Consider the following 21,805-nt stretch of genomic DNA (forward strand, 5'->3'; position numbering starts at 1 on the left):
GAAATAATTGCATGTACTACTGCAAAGGGTTGTTTTAATTCCTAACCACTGTTGTATCCCATTGGGTAGGCAGCAGGAACAGGAAGAACAGCAAAATTACTCCTCCCATTTACTGTGCATTACAAATAAGCAAGTGTTAAAATTACAGTGTTTTTCAGCCCAACATTCTTTTGGAAAATCCAAAAAGTCACAGCCACTGCAAAAAATATATTAACAGACTGTGTGAAGCTCATTATGAGAGCATATGACAATAGAAAAAAAAGAGTTTATTTGATTGTCATGTCATGCTAAGACAGAAACCACTATGGGAAATATAAGATTGTTTAGTGGACGCACGCACACACATGAAAACAGTTAATTTCATCACTGATGTTGCCTGCCTAACAAACAGTAAACAACAGCAAAAATATTAAAATGATAATGAAAATAATAGTAATAAGAATCATCCACATTTACGAGTAAGAGAGTATGCAATTACGTTTGTAAACCAACTTGATGGAGGGGAAGTGGGAAAGAATGTGATCGGCCAAGTCAGTAATCTGAAACCTAGCCATCAATGACAGAAAATTTGAAAATACACAGTTATAAGTGCAGATGTATAATATTATGGCATGTGTGTGTTTGTGTGTGCGTTAATTACAATAACGAGTTTCAGCAGGAGAAGGGCTCGTAAATCAGACGATTATGTCAGGAAAGTGGTTACGATAATACGTAATTACCAAAGTTTACTTAAAGTGTGTATATAACTTGTATGAAAATGCATCATAAACGATGAAGAGAAAATCTTACCTTGAAAGCCTATTACAACAAAAATGGATTGGTTAATAACATAAAGTCCATATGACAAGTGAAATGTGTACATCATAAACTTGGTTCATTTATTTTTTTGTCTCTCTTGTTTTTCAGAAGTTTTCCAAGTGGAATTAGAAGCCATTCTTTTAAGAGAAGGACTTGCCCATTCCATTTCTTCTGTTTTCTCCAGCAGTTTATGAGCTTTAATAAATGCCAGTGCAGAATCCAAGTCTTCAGATATCTTTGGTCCTTCATGAAGGAAAATCCTCAATCTTGCAGGAAACAAAAGGTGAGTCTTAATCTGCATTTTCTTTAATTATTTTACTAAAGGTAAAAATGTCTTTCTCTTGGCAATTACTGTTGTTGAATAGTCATTGTTAAAATGAATTATAGAATCATTGTATTTTAAAGGAGACTTAGACCAGGCAGTCTTTAAAACTAACTCTTTGTCAGATGAAGAGAGAAACTTTCCTATGACTGACCTTGGTTGTTATTTATTAATGTTGCTGGTAGCTGTTAATGACCAGTGAGCCCTTTCTATTCCGAAGGGCGTAGCCTCTGGGAGATCAAGTGTTTTAGGTAACCAGATGTTGAGAAATTTTGTCATATTGTTTCCTTCTATATTTTCAGGGAGACCAAAAATCCTCATATTATTTCAACGTGATCTGTTTTCAAGATCATCCAACTTGTTTTGTAACCTAGTGTTTTGTTTGAGTAAAAATTCTGTGTTGTTTTCATTCTCCATGAATCTGCCGTCCATGCCATTTAGTGATTCTTCAATACTGGTTATTTGAATTTTTTGTTGCTTCAGATCTTCATGTATCAGGTCCATCTGTTTAGTGTTTTTTTCCTTAAAGTTGTCTATTTTAGAGTCAATTTTATCAGTCTTGGTATTTAGGTCTTGAATGTTAGATATTAGAGTTTGTAGTTCTCTTTTAAGGCTGGAGTCATGATTGCCTGTCTTAGTGAGACTCATGCTGGAATTCTTTTTAGATGAGAAGAAATTTTCCTGATAGATTTTTGACTGGAAAATATGTCCACTTTTAGTTTTTTTAGTAGATATTCCTGTAGTAGAAGTTAAGTTTTAACAATATATGTAGAAAAAAATCAAAGTCTTCTTGTTAGAAGACAAAAATCCAGTATAAATAAATTTCCTTTAGTGGAGCTGATGAATTCTGCTGCAACTCTGCTGCAACTCTGCACTCATGCTGGCCACGCCCCTATGAAAAAAATATCTTGATAGAAGCATGCAAAGCTTATATCTAAATGTGCTTAATGTTGACAAAAGATATTTTTAGTGAAGGTTCATAGGTTGGTACTAGGCTATTGGCCCTAGGGCCTATATAAGCCTAGCCAAAGGTACCCTGGCTTTCGCCACCCAAGAAAATTATTTTCCTGTGCAACTGTCGAGCAGAGCCACAGAAGTGATCCCCGGGGTGAATTTCCTATCTCCCATCCAATCATCAAGATTTTTCTTGAAGAGTGCTAATGAGGAGCTTTGTTTGATATAGATAGGTAGTTTGTTCCAGAGTATGGGAAGTCTCTGGGACAGGAATCTATCCCTCCAGCATGTTCTGTTTATTGTGGTGACGAGGTTTAGGTCCCTAGAGCGTGTAGCTCGTAGGGATTGGGATTTCTTTAAGTGGAGCATGTCTAAAAGCGCTGGGTTTGACATAGCTTTGTGTGTTAGGCAGAGATCGCCTCTGAGTAGGCGATATGCAATGGAGTAAAGCTGCAGTTTTTTGAGACGGTCTGCATAGGGCATCTCTTTGAGGCCGGTAATCCTCTTTGTGAGGTATTTCTGTGGCCTTTCCAGTTGTTGCAGATGTGTTGTGAGGTACATACCAAAAGGGGCATTGTACTCTATAATGGGTCTAATGAGTGACGAGTAGAGGGGAACAATGACCTATTTTTTCCTGGATGAGAAACCTTTTGTGATGAGGTGTGCCACATAGAAGGATTTCCTGACTACTGTGGCGATGCGATTATAAAGGAGAGACTACTGTCCACCTGTGTCCCAAGGTCTCTTATCACACTTTCGGTGTTAAGTAGGCTACCACCTATGTGGTAGTTCATGGGTACTGAGTTTTTACCAAAAGGAATGACAATGCACTTTTTGGCATTGAGCTTGAGGCCATGGCTTTGACACCAGGCATCTGTCTCAGCAAGGCCCTTTTGTAGGATGTCCACATCTTTTGGAGTTTTGATTATGGCTACTAGTTTGCAGTATCTGTGAATGTCGTTAGCCAAAGACCTTCTGTGTTGGCCTGTACTTCAGAGAAGTAGATACCAAACAGGAGAGGACCCAGGACTGAACCCTGTGGTGCTCCACTTGTCACTGGTCTGAAGCTGGATTTGGAGTCTGCTACTTTCACAATGTGGGTTCTGTCAGTGAGCCAGTTGGCAACCCATCTTGTGACATAGGGATTTATACCTAGTTTAGTGAGTTTATCTATAATTCCAGAGTGGGGGATGGTGTCAAAAGCCTTGGCAAGATCTAGATAGGCTGTGTGAACCACCTTACCCTCATCTACAGCTTTGATGACTGCTTCAAAGAAGTCTGTCAGGTTTAGGAGACATGATCTGCCTTTTACAAACCCGAACTGGGTGGGGTCCTGAGTTTGGAGATTACCAATCTCATTGTTTATAAGTTCCATGATGATACGCTCCATAGCCTTGCAGAACAGGCTCATTAGGCTAATGGGGCATTAGTTTCCGGGGTCTGTGGTGGCTCCCCCTTTGTGGAGTGGGATAACTGTCGCTGTGCGCCATTCAGTGGGCACATAGCCTGAGGTGAGGCTATGATTGAACATGGTACTTAGGTGGGGTGCCAGTTCGTTCTGTAGTTCATGTAGAACACAGCCTGGGATGTTGTCAGGTCCCTTGGCTTTGGATAGTGTGTTTTTTACCTGTGCTGCCGTGATTACAGGAACTTTGCTTTCTTCTGGTATAGAGATGGGCCCTTTAGGGAATGACAGAGGGGTAAAGTTAGCACTGAACCTATCTGCCAGGATGTTGGCAATATCCATTGGTTCTGTGTATTTAGTGCCATTGTACTGTAACTCAGAGCAGATCTGAGTGTTGCCATTGAGATTCTTGGCATAGCTATAGAATGCTTTGTGGTTGTCTTTAGAGTCAGTGGCGATTTTGTTTTCATAACTAGCTTTGGAGGATTTTATGAGGGATCTCAGCTTCTTACTGAAGCTGACCAGGGAGCTTCTCTAATCATGGGATTTTACTCTTTTTTTGCAACATTTTCTTTCATCTGTTGTAGAGTTTGTTTATGGCAAGGGACCACCAGATTAGCTTCCTTTTTTTGGAGGATAGCATCTTGGTTCTGTTAGGGATTGCACGATCCATGCACTCATGTAAGTGCTTATAAAGTGCATTTGTGTAGGATTCAGCAGTCATACCTCTGTTGTCCGTCAGCATGGGTGTCGTGATGTTTGCCACTTCAGTCTTAAGAAGCGTGAAGTTGGCTTTGGAGAAATTTTTTACTGTGGTTTCCCTAATGGGGTGGGGGTGGGGGAGGGATGTGGATGTCTAGGGTGATTAGCTTATGGTCGGATCTGACCAACGAGGAATTGACCTCTGGTGTGGAGCACCAGTTGCCCATGTTGGTAATAACCAGGTCAAGGATATTGCTGCCCCTGGTGGGGGTGTGGATAAGTTGATCCATGGCATTGGAATTTATGAATTCCAGAAAACGTTGAGCACAAGAATTGGTACATGAGCAGTTTTCCCAGTTAATGGTAGGGTAGTTGAAATCGCCCATTATTAGGGTGTTAGGTTGTACCCTAATATTTTCCAGTGTATTAAGAAATGTGGAGTGGGAATCCTGGGATATGGTGGGGGATCTGTAGCAAGCTACAATTTGGATTGCGGTCTTGCCCAGAGTTAGTTACACTTAGATAATCTCAGATGCATTATGCTGAGCAACTAGCCTGGAGGTGTGGATATCCTTAATGAATATAGGTTCATAGATTCATAGGTTCATACTAGGCTATCTGCCCTAGGGCATTTATAAGCCTAGCCAGAGTTGTGTGGCTTTCACCACCCCTTAGGTTGAAGAATACTATACCCATTAGTTTGCCGTGCCTCTGTCCAGCAGTGATACAGAGATGATCCCCGGGTAAACCTACGATCTCCCATCCACTGGTCAAGATTCCTCTTGAACAGAGCCAGCGAGGTGCTCTGTCTCACATGGACCGGGATTGTGTTCCACAGCATAGGGAGTCTCTGGGTGATGAATATGTCCCTCCAGCACATCCTATTTATATCCGTGTTGAGGTTTAAGTCTTTTGCTCTTGTGGCTCTGGTGGATTTGGATTTTTTGAGGTGGAGCATGTCCATTAATTCCGGGTTGGATTGTATGTCAGGCACAGGTCACCTCTGAGCAGACGGTATGCGACTGAATAGAGCTGGAGTTTCTTCAGTCGGGCAGCATATGGCATATTTTTGAGCCCCTTTATCCTTTTGGTGAGGAACTTTTGGGGTCTTTCCAATTGCTGCAGGTGTCGGGTAAGATACATTCCGAATGGGGCATTGTACTCAATCATTGGTCTGATAAGTGAAGAGTACAGGGGAACAATGACCTCCCTTGATCTGGATGTGAATCCCTTCATAATCAGGTGGGCAATGTAGAAGGTCCTCCTAACCACTTTGGCAATGTGAGTGTCAAAAGAAAGTTTACTGTCAACTTGGGTCCCCAGGTCCCTGATAACCTCTTCTGTGCTTAATGGATTGCCACCTATGTGGAAACTTGGGGTTACCTTGTTTTACCAAAGGGTATGACTATACATTTTTGGCGTTTAGCTTAAGGCCATGGCTCTGGCACCAGTTATCCATTTCTATGAGACCTCTCTGAAGGATATCTGTGTCTGATGGATTTTCAACTATGGCCCAGTTTGCAGTCATCTGCAAACTTTGTCAGCCACAATCCTCCTATGTTTGCCTGCACTTCTGAAAAGTAGATGCCGGACAAGAGAGGGCCCAGGACTGAGCCCTGTGGGGCACCGCTTGTGACCGGCTTGAGTCTGACATGGCACCAGCAACTCTAACCCTGTGGGTTCTGTCCTTGAGCCAGTTTGCAACCCATCTTGTGACATATGGGTTTACATTTAAGCTGGTGAGCTTTTCTATGATACCCGAGTGGGGTATTGTGTCGAAAGCTTTCGCAAGGTCAAGGTAGGCTGTGTGAACTGCCTTACCCTCATCAATGGCCTTGGTGACTGTTTCAAAAAAGTCGACCAAGTTCAAGAGGCATGATATGCCCTTGACAAAGCCGAATTGGGTAGGATCCAATGTCTGTAGGTCCCCTATGTCTTTATTTATGAGTTCCATTATGATCCTCTCCATAGCTTTGCAGGCCAGGCTTGTTAAGCTTATGGGGCGGTAATTACCAGGGTCCGTTGAAGCACCGCCTTTGTGGAGTGGGACCACAGTTGCCGTACGTCACTCCTTGGGTACGTATCATGTGGTAAGGCTAAGATTAAACAGCAGCCTTATGTGTGGGTTTAGTTCCTCATTGAGTTCGTGTAGCACACAGCCGGGGACACCATCCGGTCCCATTGATGCTGTGTTTTTAGCTTTAGAGAGAGCAGCTCTCACCTGGGCATTTGAGATGATTGGGAGGCTACACTCTGCTGGGATAGATATTTCTCCTTTTGGGGGGAGGGAGGGGAGAAATTTGCACTGAACCTGTCTGCCAGTATGTTTGCAATGTCTGTGGGTTCAGTTATTTTTGTATCATTTTGGACTAATTCTGAGCATATCTGGGAGTTTCCACCCAGATTTCTAACATAGCTAAAGAAGGCCTTATGATTGTCTTTTGAGTCCTTGGCGATTTTTCTCTCAAAGTTGGCCTTGGATGATTTTATGAGTGATCGTAGTTTTTTAATAGTATTGATCAGAGATGTCTTCCCTTTTAGGGATTTTGCTCTATCTTGTAGTAGCTTTCTCCTCTTGTTGTAAAGTTTGTTTATGGCTGGGGTCCACCAGATCGGGCGCTTGCCTTTGGTGGAAAGGGTCTTGATTTTATTTGGGATTGCTTGATCCATGCAATCCTGGAGGTGCTCGTAGAAAGCATTTGTAAGGGATTCAGCAGCGTGGGTTGTGGTTTCCAATGGCTCAGGGGCCTTGAAGGATACCACACCAGTCTTAAGAAGTGTGAAGTTGGCTTTTGAGAAGTTCTTCACTGTGGTCTTTTTTGTTGGGTGTGGGGGCGGGATGTGGATCTCCAGTGAGATTAGTTTATGGTCTGATCTCACCAATGAGAGATATACTTCCGGTGTGGAGCATTTTGTCCCCATATTTGTGATGATCAGGTCTAGTATATTTTCACCTCTTGTGGGAATGGTGACAAGTTGTTCCATAGCATTTGAGTTTATGAACTCCAGGAACCTTTGGGCTAGGGTATTGGGGCTTGAGTAATGTTCCCAGTCTGTGTTTGGGTAGTTGAAGTCACCCAATATGATGGTGTTTGGAGAGACATTTATACTCTCCAGTGTCTTCAGGAAGGCTGTGTGGGGTTCCTGAGTTTGAGAGGGTGGCCTGTAACATGCTACAAACTGTAGAGCAGTTTTGCCTATGGTTAATTGCACCTGAATGGTCTCTGATGCTTCGTGAGTTGCCACAAGCTTGGAGGTGTGGGTATCCTTGATGAATATGGATATACCCCCTCCTTTTGTGGTACGGTTCAGGTTTTGGGGCCGGAACGCATGATATGAGGTAAAACTTGATAGTGCCGGGGTGCTCTCAGGAGCCTTGAACCAAGTTTCAGTCACAGCACAGACATCGATGTTCTCCATACTGAGGAGGGCTTCGAGGGCGTGCATCTTGAGATTTAGACTTCTGGCATTGAGCAGCATTACCCTTAGTTTTTTTCCATTATTGTTTTCTAGGGCGGTGGGTTTAGAATTTGAGCCTTGTCTAAAAAAGGCACTATGGGGTGGCAAGAGCCTTTGCCAATATCCGGAAACCCAGGGGTGACAGGTGCAAGCCGTCCCTTGCGAAGCAGCGTGGCTTGTCAAGCATGTCATTCCAGGCAGACAGACATTGGATCCCCTTAGAATGACACCAGAAATTAAGCCAATTATTAAAACTGATCATTTTGTCTCTGTATTGTGGCATCATTGTTGGTGAAGGTAGGATACTGCTCAGGGTCAAGGTCATACCAGCCTGGGCTACATAATCTGAGAGCTCCTCTATGTCTCTTTTCATGTAGTCCAGGGAGGTACGTCTCAGGTCATTCACACCGGCATGGACAATGACTGAGTCATACTTGTACTTGCTGTGGAGTGACCTGAGTGCTTGTGTTATGTGGCGGATTCTAGCGCCCGACAGGCAGCTTACTGTGACCCTCTCCTTGTTCAGTCTGGTGAGTGGGACGTCAGTGTGTCTGACTATGGAGTCACCTATGACAAGTGTGTCTGGCATTGTGTTTGGCCTTAAGGGCTGTGACTGATTTGCACACTGACTTTGTGATCTATGTGTTGCTTGTGTTATGTCATGAAGTGGCAGTTGTTTGGGTGTCTGCTTTGGAGGCTTCTGCTGTTTTGGTAGATTTTTGATCAGTGCCTCCGAGTATGTCTTTGTGTGTTTATGTGTTTGATTTGTAGTTGTGATAGTTCTATGTGAGACTGGGTTTGTGGTGTGTGTGGTTACCTTCTCCTCCTGTCTGGTTTTGCCAGTCCTGAGTTGAGAGAGCTCAGCCTCCAGTTTGGCTATATAGTTGCATCTCTCGCATGTATTTGTGTTTTGTGGGAGGAGGAGAGGGTTGTCTGTGTACATGAGGCAATTGTAACATTGCCTCAGTATTCCCAGATTCACCAGCTGAGCAGGAGAGGACGCTAGCAACTGACCCTTTGACATGCTAGAAGAAATGAAAAGGTTTGCTGTGTAACTGAGTCAGAAAGGACCTATAGGGAAGTGGGTACTCAAGGGGGTTTTAAGCTAGTGAAGTACTTTGTATAATATAGAAGTGCTTTACCTGACTAAAAATGCTTTAGGAACAAGTGCTGAGCTTTACAGATAGAGAATAGACTGTTTAGATTACAAGTAGAGCAGTTCTAAGGGAAAAAATGAAGAGCAGACTTTACGGAGCTAGAAATAGTTTAACCTTGTTTAACTGGTGCTGCCCGATGGTGCTCTAGTGGCAACTCCGCGCTAAATGCAGAAAAGGCAATAAGTCAGTAGTACAGGCTAGCACACTTTAGTGGGCAGCCAAACAATTAAATTAAACAGCAATATGAATACGCCTCCACCTTTAGTGTTTCGGTCCAGGTTAGGTGGCCGAAAGGTGTGGTATGAATTATAGCTTGGTAATGCAGGGTACTCTCTGGAGCCTTGAACCAGGTCTCTGTCACTGCACAGATGTCGATATTCTCCAGTTTAAGGAGAGCCTTGAGAGAGTGCATTTTGAGGTTTAGACTTCTAGCATTGAGTAGCAATACCCTCAGATTCTTCTTGCCTGTACCTGTTAGGGTGGTGAATTTGTCATTTGAACCTTGCCTAAAAAAGGCACTATAGGGGTGACTAGTGCCTTAGCCAGTATCCGGAATCCCAGGGGCGACAGGTGCAGGCCATCTCTGGCAAAGCATCGTGGCTTGTCGATCATGTCATCCCAGGCAGACAGATACTGGATCCCCTTAGAATGACACCAGAAACTTAGCCAATTATTGAAGTCAATCATTTTGTCCTTGTACTGTGGTATCATTCTGGGTGATGGCAGAATGCTACTCAGGGCTAGGGTCATACCTGCCTGGGCTACAAGATCGGACAGCTCCTCCATGTCCCTTTTCATGTAATCCAAGGAGGTATGTCTCGGGTCATTCACACCAACATGGACAATGACAGAGTCATATTTGTACTTGTTGTGGAGTGACCTGAGTGCATGAGTTATGTGGCGGATCCTGGCACCCAACAGGCAGCTGACAGTAACTTTCTCCTTGTTTAGCCTGGTGAGTGGAACATCAGTGTGCCTGTCTATAGAGTCACCTATGACTAGAGTGTTGGGTACGTTGTTATGCCTTATGGGCTGTTGTTGAGTGGCACACTGAGTTTGTGGGCTGTGTGTCATTTGGGTTGTGTTGGGGGGTGGAGGTTGCTTGTGTTTCTGCTTTGGAGGTCCCTGTTGCTTGGGCAGGTATTTACTGAGAGCCTCTGCGAATGTAGGTGTGTGTTTTGTGTTTCTATGTGTATGTTTTGGTGGTGTAGGTTTTGAGGGACTATGTGCTGAGTGTGGTGTGGTGCAAGTGTTTACTTTCTCTTCACTGTCTACTCCAGTCTTGGGTGAAGAGAGCTATACTTCCAGTTTGGCTATATAAGTGCATCACTCACAGGTTGTAGTGCTGGGTGGTAGGAGGAGACGGTTGTCTGCGTACATGAGGCAATTACTGCATTGCCCCCAGATGCCCAGATTCATCAGGTATATAGGAGAAAACACCGGGGGCTGACCCTTAGACATGCCTGGATAGGTGCTTATTTGTTAAGTACTAGAAACTGTTTTCCTCTAGACGGTGAGGAAAGTTGAGTGCTGTAGTAATTTGTAGCTTATTTAGTGCTTACAATAAGTTCTGAACAAGTGCTGAAACAAAAAATTGGCTAGTTCTAAGAAACAAAATTTAAGCTCGAAGGCTTCCCTCCAACACAGAAAGGCTTGGGGGCCTAGAAGCCTACAAATAGTCCTGGACATAGCAAATCTATATCCAGGTTAGACTACCCAAAGGAAAGGCAGGAAACAAGCTTAGAAAAAGTTTTTTTTTTTTTTTTTTTTTTTTTTATTTATTAGTGAATAGAAAGGAGTAGCAAGTTTCTGCTAAAAAGCTGACTGGCCTTCTCAAATGTTCTCCCTGTACTGGGTAGAATGAGGTAATGACACTAGACTGGGAGGAGGGTCCCAGATCAAATTTACACTAAGGGCGGGAAACTGCAAAGCCACCTGAATACATGAAGCATGTAATTAGCACTGTAAGTGTAGGAAAATATATCAAAACTAGTAAAAAATGTATATAAAATAAATGGAAGTAGAGCATACACTAAACTCAGATATCTGGTTATTCATTAAATGGCATAAGGTTTAGTCATATGTGGTAAGAAGTGTCAAAACAGTAAGTTAAAACTTCCATTTTAAAGCACATTGTTTACAGTTTTGTCAGGCACAAAGTAAAATAACATAAGGGTGCTACAATATGCAGGGAGGCAATACTGATAATTGTAAGTCATCATCTTCTTTCGGCTGTTCCCGTTAGGGGTCGCCACAGCAGATCAGCTGTTTCCATTTCTTCCTGTCCTCTGCATCTTGCTCTGTCACACCAACCACCTGCATGTCCTCTCTTACCAGTCCATAAACCTTATCTTAGGCCTTCCTCTTTTCCTGTTACCTGGTAGCTTCATTCTTAGCATCTTTTTCCCCAATATACTCAGTGTCCCTCCTCAGCACATGTCCAACCCAACGTAATCTTGCCTCTCTGGCTTTGTCTACAAACCTTCTAATCTGGGCTGACCCTCTAATATACTTATTCCTAATCCTGTCCAACCTCGTCACACCCAGTGCAAATCTTAACATCTTTAACTCTGCCACATCCAGCTCAAACTCCAGCCTTTTTGTCAATGCCACTGTCTCCAACCCATATAACATAGCTGGTCTCACTACCCTCTTGTAGACCTTCCCTTTCACTCTTACAAGTACTCGTCTGTCACAAATCACTCCTGACACTCTTCTCCACCCACTCCATCCTGCCTGTACTCTCTTCTTCACCTCTCTTCCACACTCACCGTTACTCTGAACTATTGACCCCAAGTATTTAAACTCATCCACCTTCGCCACCTCTACTCCTTGCATCCTCACCATTCCTCTATCCTCCCTCTCATTCACACACATATATTCTGTCTTAGTCCTGCTGACCTTCATTCCTCTTCTCTCTAGAGAATATCTCCATCTCTCCCGAGTCTCCTCCATCTGCTCCCTACTCTCACTACAGATCACAATGTAATTTGCAAACATCATAGTCCATGGCGACTCCTGTCTGATCTCGTCTGCCAACTTGTCCATCACCATTGCAAATAACAAAGGGCTCAGAGCTGATCCTTGATGCAACCCCACCTCCACCTTAAACGCATCTGTCATTCCCACTGCAGACCTCAGCACTGTCACACTACCCTTGTACATATCCTGTACCACTGTTACATACTTCTCTGACACTCCTGTCTTCCTCATACAATACCACAACTCCTCTCTAGGCACCCTGTCATATGCTTTCTCTAAGTCTACAAAAACACAAGGCAACTCCTCCTGACATTCTCTGTACTTCTCCATAAACACTCTCAGAGCAAAAATTGCATGTCTAGTGCTCTTTCCCGGCATGAAACCATACTGCTGATCACTAATCATCACGTCCCTTCTTAACCTAGCTTCCACTACTCTTTCCCATGACTTCATGCTGTGACTGATCAGTTTAATCCCTCTGTAGTTACTACACCTCTGCACATCACCCTTATTCTTAAAAATCGGTACCAAAACACTTTTTCTCCATTCCTCAGGCATCCTCTCACTTTCTAAGATTTCATTAAACAATCTGGTTAAAAACTCCACTGCCATTTCACCTAAACACCTCCATGCTTCCACATGTATGTCATCTGGGCCAACAGCCTTTCCATTCTTCATTCTCTTCATAGCTATCCTTACTTCCTCCTTGATAATCAATTGTACTTCATGATTCACTGTCCCTACATCATCCAACCTTCTCTCCCTCTTATTCTCTTCATTCATCAACCCTACTCTTTCCATCTCCTCAACACACTCTCCTCGCTTGTGAGTATGTTTCCCTCATTATCCTTTATCACCTTTACCTGCTGCACATCTTTCCTAGTTCGGTCCCTCTGTCTAGCCAATCGGTAGGTTCATAGGTTTATACTAGGCTGTCTGCCCTAAGGCATTTATAAGCCTAGCCCAAAGTTTTGTGGCTTACGCCACCCCTTATGTTAAAAAATACTGTGCCCATTAGTTTGTTGTGCCTCTGTCTAGCAGTGACACAGAGATGATTCCCGGGGTAAACCTACGATCTCCCATCCACTGGTCAAGATTTCTCTTGAACAGAGCCAGCGAGGTGCTCTGCCTCACATGGACCGGGATTTTAATCCACAGCATAGGGAGTCTGTGGGTGACAAATCTATCCCTACAGCATGTCCTATTTATATCCGTGCTAAGGTTTAGGTCACTTGCTCTAGTGGATCTGGTAGATTTAGATTTTTTGAGGTGGAGCATGTCCATTAATTCCGGGTTGGACATGGCCTTGTATGTCAGGCACATGTCACCTCTGAGTAAGACGGTATGCGACTGAATAGAGCTGGAGTTTCTTCAGTCTGGCAGCATATGACAGATTTTGGAGTCCCTTTATCCTTTTGGTGAGGAACTTTTGGGGTCTCTCCAATTGCTGCAGGTGTCGGGTGAGATACATCCCGAATGGGGCATTGTACTCGATCATTGGTCTGATAAGTGAAGATCACAGGGGAACAATGACCTCACTTGGTCTGGATGTGAATCCCTTCATGATCAGGTGGGCAATGTAGAAGGTCTTTCTAACCACTTTAGCAATGTGTGTCTCAAAAGAAAGGCCACTGTCAACCTGGGTCCCCAGGTCCCTGATAACCTCTTCTGTGCTTAGTGGATTGCCACCTATATGGTAGCTTGGGGTTACCTTGTTTTTCCCGAAGGGTATGACTATACATTTTTTGGCATTTAACTTCAGGCCATGGCTCTGGCACCAGCTATCAGTTTCCGTGAGACCCCTCTGAAGGATATCTGTGTCCGATGTACTTTCCACTATGGCGCCCAGTTTGCAGTCATCTGCAAACTTTGTCAGCCATAGTCCTCCTGTGTTTGCCTGTACTTCTGAGAAGTAGATGCTGAACAACAGGGGGCCAAGGACTGAGCCCTGTGGGACACCACTTGTGACCGGCTTGGAGTCTGACATGGCGCCAGCAACTCTAACCCTGTGGGTTCTGTCCTTTAGCTAGTTTGCAACCCATCTTGTGACATATGGGTTTACATTTAAGCTGGTAAGTTTCTCTATAATACCCGAGTGGGGTATTGTGTCGAAAGCTTTTGCAAGGTCAAGGTAGGCTGTATGGACTGCCTTTCCCTCATCAATGGCCTTGGTGACTGTTTCGAAGAAGTCGACCAAGTTCAAAAGGCATGATCTGCCCTTGACAAAGCCAAACTGGGTCGGGTCCAATGTCTGCAAGTCCCCTATGTCTTCGTTTATGAGTTCCATTATGATCTCCATAGCTTTGCAGACCAGGCTTGTTAAGCTTATGGGGCAGTAATTACCAGGGTCCGTAGAGGCACCGCCTTTGTGGAGTGGGACCACAGTTGCTGTATGCCACTCCTTGGGCACGTATCCTGTGGTAAGGCTAAGATTAAACAGCTGCCTTATGTGCGGGTTTAGTTCCTCATTGAGTTTGTGTAGCACACAGCCAGGGACACCATCCGGTCCCATTGATGCTGTGTTTTTAGCTTTAGAGAGAGCAGCTTTCGCCTGCACATTTGAGATGTCTGGGAGGCTACACTCAGCTGGGATAGTTATCTCTCCTTTTGGGGGGGGGGGTGAAGTTTGCACTGAACCTGTCTGCCAGTATGTTGGCAATGTCTGTGGGTTCAGTGATTTTTGTATCATTTTGGACTAATTCTGAGCATATCTGGGAGTTTCCACCCAGGTTTCTAACATAGCTGAAGAAGGCCTTATGATTGTCTTTTGAATCTATGGCAATTTTTCTCTCAAAGTTGGCCTTGGATGATTTTATGAGTGCTCATATTTTTTTACTAATAATGATCAAGGGTGTCTTCTCTTTTATGGATTTTGCTCTATCATGTAACAGCTTCCTCCTCTTATTGTAAAGTTTGTTTATGGCTGGGGTCCACCAGACTGGACGTTTGCCTTTGGTGGAAAGAGTCTTGGTTTTATTAGGGATTGCCTGATCCATGCAGTCCTGGAGGTGTTCGTAGAAGGCATTTGTAAGGGCTTCCGCAGCATGGGTTGTGGTTTCCACTGGCTCGGGGGCCTTGAAGGATACCACACCAGTCTTGAGTAGTGTGAAGTTTGCTTTAGAGAAGTTCTTCACTGTGGTCTTTTTTGTTTGGGGTGGGGGCAGGATGTGGATTTCCTGTGAGATTAGTTTATGATCTGATCTCACCAATGAGGGATATACTTCCAGTGTGGAGCATTTTGTCCCCATGTTTGTGATGAGAGCTAGTATATTTTCTCCTCTTGTGGGAACGGTGACTAAGTTGTTCCATGGCATTTGAATTTATGAACTCCAGGAACCTTTGGGCTAGAAAGTTGGGGCTTGAGTAATGTTCCCAGTCTATATTCGGGTAGTTGAAGTCACCCAATATAATGGTGTTTGGAGATACATTTATACCCTCCAGTATCTTCAGGAAGGCTGTGTGGGGTTCCTGAGTTTGAGAGGGTGGCCTGTAGCATGCTACAAATTTTAGAGCAGTTTTGCCTATGGTTAATTGCACCTGGATGGTTTCCGATGCTTCGTGTGTTGCCACCAACCTGGAGGTGTGGGTATTCTTGATGAATATGGATACACCCCCTCCTTTTGTGATGTTGTCTGGGTTTTGGGGCCGGAACGCATGATATGAGGTAAAACCTGATAGTGTCGGGGTGCTCTCAGGAGCCTTGAACCAGGTTTCAGTCACAGCACAGACATCGATGTTCTCCATACTGAGAAGGGCCTCAAGTGCGTGCATTTTGAGATTTAGACTTCTGGCATTGAGCAGCATTACCCTTAGTTTCTTCCCATTTTTGTTTTCTAGGTTGGTAGGTTTAGAATTTGAGCCTTGCCTAAAAAAGGCACTATGGGGGTGGCAAGAGCCTTAGCCAATATCCGGAATCCCAGGGGTGACAGGTGCAAGCCATCCCTTGCGAAGCAGCGTGGCTTGTCAAGCATGTCATCCCAGGCAGACAGACACTGGATCCCCTTTGAATGACACCAGAAATTAAGCCAATTGTTAAAGCTAATCATCTTGTCTCTATGTTGTGCCATCATTCTTGGTGAAGGAAGGATACTGCTCAGGGTCAGAGTCATACCTGCCTGGGCTACATAATCAGAGAGCTCCTCTATGTCTCTTTTCATATAGTCCAGGGAGGTACGTCTCAGGTCGTTCACACCAGCATGGACAATGACTGTGTCATATTTGTACTTGCTGTGGAGTGACCCGAGTGCTTGTGTTATGTGGTGGATTCTAGCGCCCGATAGGCAGCTTACTGTGACCCTCTCCTTGTTCAGCCTGGTGAGTGGGACGTCAGTGTGTCTGACTATGGAGTCACTTATGACAAGTATGTTTGGTGTTGTATTTGGCCTTAAGGGCTGTGACTGCTTTGCACACTGATTTTGTGGTTTATGTGTTGCCTGTGGTGTGTCATGAGGTGGCAGTTGCTTGGGTGTCTGCTTTGGAGGCCTCTGCTGTTTAGGTAAATTTCTGCTCAGAGCCTCCGAGTATGTCTTTGTGTGTTTATGTGTTTGATTCATTGTTGTGATAGCTTTATGTGAGACTGGTTTTGTGGTGTGTGTAGTTGCCTTCTCCTCCTGTCTAGTCTTGCCAGTCCTGAGTTGAGAGAGCTCAGCCTCCAGTTTGGCTAAATAGCTGCATCTCTCGCAAGTATTTGTGTTATGTGGGAGGAGGAGAGGGTTGTCTGTGTACATGAGGCAATTGTAACATTGCCTCAATATTCCCAGATTCACCAACTTGACAGGAGAGGACGCCAGCATCTGGCCCTTCGACATGCTAGAGAAATTAGGGGTGTAACTGAATAAGAGAGGACTTAGTAAGGAAGTGGGTACTCCTGGAGGGGGGTGGGTTCGCTAGTGAGGGACTTTGTATAATACAGAAGTGCTTAACCTGAAAAGAAGATGCTTTTAAGACAAGTGCTGAGCTTTTTTTTTTGGGGAAAAAAAAAAGCTTTTAGGAACAAGTGCTGCGCTTTTTAGTTAAGGGATATACTGTTTAGATTACTAGTAGAGCAGTTCTAAGGGAAAAAATGAAGAACAGACTTTATGGAGCCAGAAAAAGTTTAACCTTGTTAAACCAGCGCTGCCCGATGCTGCTCTAGAGACAACTCTGCGCTAAATCGCGCTAAAGCACACTAAAGCGTGCTTGATAGCAGGAGCAGGAAAGAGCCAGGAATTGACCCAAAACGGCCAATAAAACTACAGTTTCAAGTCAGTAACCACTCCCACGGGGGGCAGGGAAGCTGCTCAATGTTTTTCACTGCCACTGATCAACAGAGAGACTTTCCTTTAGCCCAAGCAAAAATGGCCTCACAGAAACTTACAAACAGTTCAAGAACAGCAAGCCTGTAACTGAACTTTTTTAAATCTCAGAAAAGTGGGAAAAAAGCAAGATTTTTTTTTTGTTTTTGTTTTTTCAGAGATAGCAGAGGTTCACAAGTAATATCAAGTTATAACAATGCAGTAAATGACCCCACACAAGAGTGCTAGGCCAAAGACAAAATATGCAAGTTTTGAGAAAAAAACGATTTTAAAATTAAGTGCAAACAGGAAACTCAATAAACAGCTTTTGGTTGTGCTCTAAATACAGCTACTAATGCAGAAATCAAGTTTAACAAGCCAGAAAATGCTCAAACTAGGCAACTATGCAGAAAAACTTAGCAAATAAACAGAGGAAAAATACTTAAAATCTCAAAAGTGGCTCCTTTCTTCTCTCAGCATTTTCTCCTCTTGGTGGGTGCTTCACCAACAGCCACCAAGCCTGAAAAGACGCCAAAACCACGAGGCAACTAGGTTTTAAGAGAGGAAGATGAAGGAGTTTTGGAAATGACCCCTGTTGGTCAATAAAACTACAGTTTCAAGTCAGTAACCACTCCCACGGGGGGCAGGGAAGCTGCTCAATGTTTTTCACTGCCACTGATCAACAGGGAGACTTTCCTTTAGCCCAAGCAAAAATGGCCTCACAGAAACTTACAAACAGTTCAAGAACAGCAAGCCTGTAACTGAACTTTTTTAAATCTCAGAAAAGTGGGAAAAAAGCAAGATTTTTTTTTTGTTTTTGTTTTTTCAGAGATAGCAGAGGTTCACAAGTAATATCAAGTTATAACAGTGCAGTAAATGACCCCACACAAGAGTGCTAGGCCAAAGAGAAAATATGCAAGTTTTGAGAAAAAAATGATTTTAAAATTAAGTGCAAACAGGAAACTCAGTAAACAGCTTTTGGTTGTGCTCTAAATACAGCTACTAATGCAGAAATCAAGTTAAACAAGCCAGAAAATGCTCAAACTAGGCAACTATGCAGAAAAACTTAGCAAATAAACAGAGGAAAAATACTTAAAATCTCCTTTTCTCCCTCCTTAGTGTCCAACCTTTCATACAACTCTTCATATGCCTTATCCTTAGACTTCACCATATCTCTCTTTGCCATGCACCTCATCTCCTTATACTCTTGTCTACTTTCTTCCTCTCTCTGACAATCCCACTTCTTCTTTGCCAACCTCTTTGCCTGTATACTCAACTGTACTTCCTCATTCCACCACCATGTCTCCTTGTTGTCCTTCCTCTGTCCAGATGTGATACCAAGCACCTTTCTAGCCGTCTCCCTTACTAGCTCTGCTGTAGTTACCTAGCTATTTGGTAACTCTTCACTGCCACCCAGTGCCTGTTTTAACGCATCCCTGAACTCCACCTCACAATTACCCTTTTCCAATTTCCACCATTTGATCCTTGGTGCTGCCCTCACACTCCTCCTCCTCTTCTTGATCACCAACGTCATCCTAAAAACCACCATCCTATGCTGCCTAACTACACTTTCTCCAGTCGCCACTTTACAGTCTCCAATCTCCTTCAGACTGGCCCTCCTACATAAGATATAATCCACCTGTGTGCATCTTCCTCCACTCTTGTATGTCACCCTATGCTCCTCCCTCTTGTTAAAATATGTATTCACCACAGCCATGTCCATCCTTTTCGCAAATTCCACTACCATCTGACCTTCTGCATTCCTTTGTTTAACACCATACCTATCCATCACTTCTTCATCCCCTCTGTTCCCTTCACCAACATGCACATTGAAATCTGCTCCAATCACCACTCTCTCACCCTTGGGTACAGTCATCACCACTTCATCCAATTCACTCCCAAATTTTTCTTTCTCATCCATTGCACACCCAACTTGTGGAGCATATGCACTAACAACATTCATCATTACACCATCAATTTCTAGCTTCATAAACATCACTCTATCCGACACTCTTTTCATCTCCAAAACACTCTTAGCATACTGTTCCTTCAGAATAACCCCTACGCCATTTCTCCTCCCATCCACATCATGATAAAACAATTTGAACCCACCGCCGATACACCTAGCCTTACTCCCCTTCCATCTGGTCTCTTGCACACACAATATACCAACCTTCCTTCTGTCCATCATATCAGCTAGCTCTCAAGGTGTGGATGTCAGTAAAACAGAAGGTTAACAGTGTCAAGATAAAAAGTAGTACATAAAAAAAAAATTGTTCATGTAACGTAAAAGTATAGCACTGTGAAATAACATCCTTAATATCAGTAGTGTTAATAATAAGGAGTGTTGAGCTCATGGTGAAGAAACCAATTGGAAAATAATATGAAAAAAGTAACCAGTGGTTTTGTGTGTGTGTGTGTGTGTGTGTGTGTGTGTGTGTGTGTGTGTGTGTGTGTGTGTGTGTATATATATATATATATATATATATATATATATATATATATATCTATATACACACACACACACACACACACACACACACACATATATATATAATGTGTGTGTATATTTATTTATTTACATTTGTTGACCGGGAGTGTCCGACTGGACGTAGGTCCATTTTCAGCAGAGGCACGGGGAGAAAATCTCCACAGTTAAAATATACAGACAGTTACATTGGATTTACATAGCGATTAACAATTTGATTAACATAGCAATTAATTACAAACAGTTACAGATGAAGAACATAGTACATCAGTAGACAGACATTAACAATTGTTACAATAAGAAGTTCCTGCTGTATAATAAGTAGTAGGCTAATGAGCATCCGAGCTTGCTATAATCAAGGTAGTTAGTGGGGTGGAAAGAAAGGTAGTGGTTGGATGGGGTGGGTGATATTAGAGTGGGAGTTGCAAGGACATAGCCAGCATGTTTTTAGGTGTGCTTTTAGTAAAGTTTTGAAGTGGGTGCATGATGGTATGTAGGCAATTGTGGGTGGGAGGGAGTTCCATAATTTGGCTATGGCGCAAGAGAATAGTGCTTCACCAGCAGAGTTATTGGCTTTAGTGATCTGCAAGTGATTTTTGTTGCTGGATCTTAGTGGTCTGGTTGTGCGATAAGGTTGGGGTAGATTCTGGAGGGATGGGACATTTAGTGGATGGTTTACTAGTTTGTGGGTGAGTGAGAGTTGATACCATTGAAGGAGGTGAGGGCGTTCAAGCCAGCCCAGTTCAACAAGTGAGAGACAGTGGTGACTACGGTAGGATGCCCCTGTGGCGAATTTGGCGATTTTGTTGTAGCAGGTTTCTAGCTTGTTTATTACCTTGGGTTGGTTTATATTGGAGAGGCATAAAGTAGGGTGGAGATAAGTTGGGAATTTGCTACTGAAATTTTTGCTGCTTTGGTGAGAAGTTGCTTATTTCTGTATAATGCTCCTAGTTTTTTGTGGACTTTTTTAATGGTCATGGATATGTGAATGTCAAATTTTAGTTTATTGTCTATTTCCACTCCTAGCAATTTGGTGTATTCTGTTGGGTGAATAGTGGTGTTGTCTTTTGCTCTGATGGTAAACTGAGAGTTGTTTTGAGTATGCTTGGTTGGTTGGAAGATGACTAGTTTAGTTTTGTTTGGGTTGAGTATTAATTGGGCATCGGATAACCAAGTTTCAACAGAGGAAAAGGCTTCCTGTGTGACTTTTTGTAGTTTGGGTAGGGACTGGGCTGAGCAGATGATGGTTGAGTCATCTGCGTATTGTATGAGTGTGCCATGTTTGGTGGCAGAGGCTAGATTATTGGTGAAAATAGAGAAGAGTAGGGGTCCAAGGATGGATCCTTGGGGAACCCCTATAGAGACAGGTAGTTGTGGAGATATGTCATTCTGCCATACAACGGATTGTTGGCGGCAGACAGGTAACTCTGAAACCAGTTGGTGATTGATTGAGAGAAGGATAGGTTATTGAGGACAGATATGAGTTGTTTGTGTGGGACCATGTCAAATGCTTTTGATAGGTCTAGGAAAGTAACAGAGGAGAGATAACCATTGTTTTTATGCTGAAGGATAGTGTTAGTAAAGGAGAGTAAGGCAGTGGTGGTGCTATGGTTTGGTCGGAAACCATGCTGAGTATTGGAAAGGAGGTTGTTCGTAAGGAGGTAGTCTGAGACCTGAGAGTGAATGCATCTCTCTAGTATTTTGGAGAGTGGAGAGAGAATAGCTATGGGGCAGTAACTGGTTAGTTTTGTGGAGGGGCTGCCTTTGTGGAGGGGAATTATATATGAAACTTTCCATAGTGTGGGAATGTAACTTTCTGACTGAGATCGGTTAAAAGATGGATACTGGGTAGGCCAGAGCATCAGATGCGATTTGTTGGTATTCACTTGGGAGGTTGTCTGCTGCTAATTTGGTGGGCTTAAGTTTAGTTAAGAGTTTTTCTTATGTTGGAGGTAGGTACAGGAGAAAAAGAGAAGGCAGTGGGGAGATTACTAGTTGAAGGTGTGGGTTGGAGGGGAGGGGGGGTTATGTTGTTTAGCTAGTGATAGTATGGTTTGTGTGAAGTGTGTGTTGAATGAGGTAGCAATATTTTCGGAGGCGTGAGGGATTTCAGGATGATCCGTACTGACTTTACCTGGGTGGAGCATGGAGTTTATAGAGGACCAGAATTGTTTGGGGTTGTGTTGGGAGGAGTCTAGGGCAGACTGGTAGTATTGGAATTTGTCCTGTTTTATTAGTTTTTTTTTTACTCTATTGCGTAGTTCT

The 21,805-nt window shown here is 43.4% G+C and overlaps 1 protein-coding gene across 5 annotated transcripts in view; it reads left to right on the top strand.

Moving 5' to 3' along the window:
• The first annotated feature begins 909 nt into the window (after positions 1-909).
• SHISAL1 (shisa like 1) overlaps positions 910-21,805 on the top strand; it is a 2,302,250-nt gene continuing 2,281,354 nt past the window's right edge. For all 5 annotated transcript variants that reach the window (XM_044088089.1, XM_044088088.1, XM_044088092.1 and 2 more), the window contains exon 1: positions 910-1,081. The gene's annotated coding sequence lies outside the window, so the exon portion shown is untranslated. The remainder of the gene's footprint in view (positions 1,082-21,805) is intronic.

Source organism: Protopterus annectens, chromosome 11.part0 (genome assembly GCF_019279795.1).
Source record: "Protopterus annectens isolate FY-2018-M chromosome 11.part0, PAN1.0, whole genome shotgun sequence".
Lineage (NCBI taxonomy): Eukaryota > Metazoa > Chordata > Ceratodontiformes > Protopteridae > Protopterus > Protopterus annectens.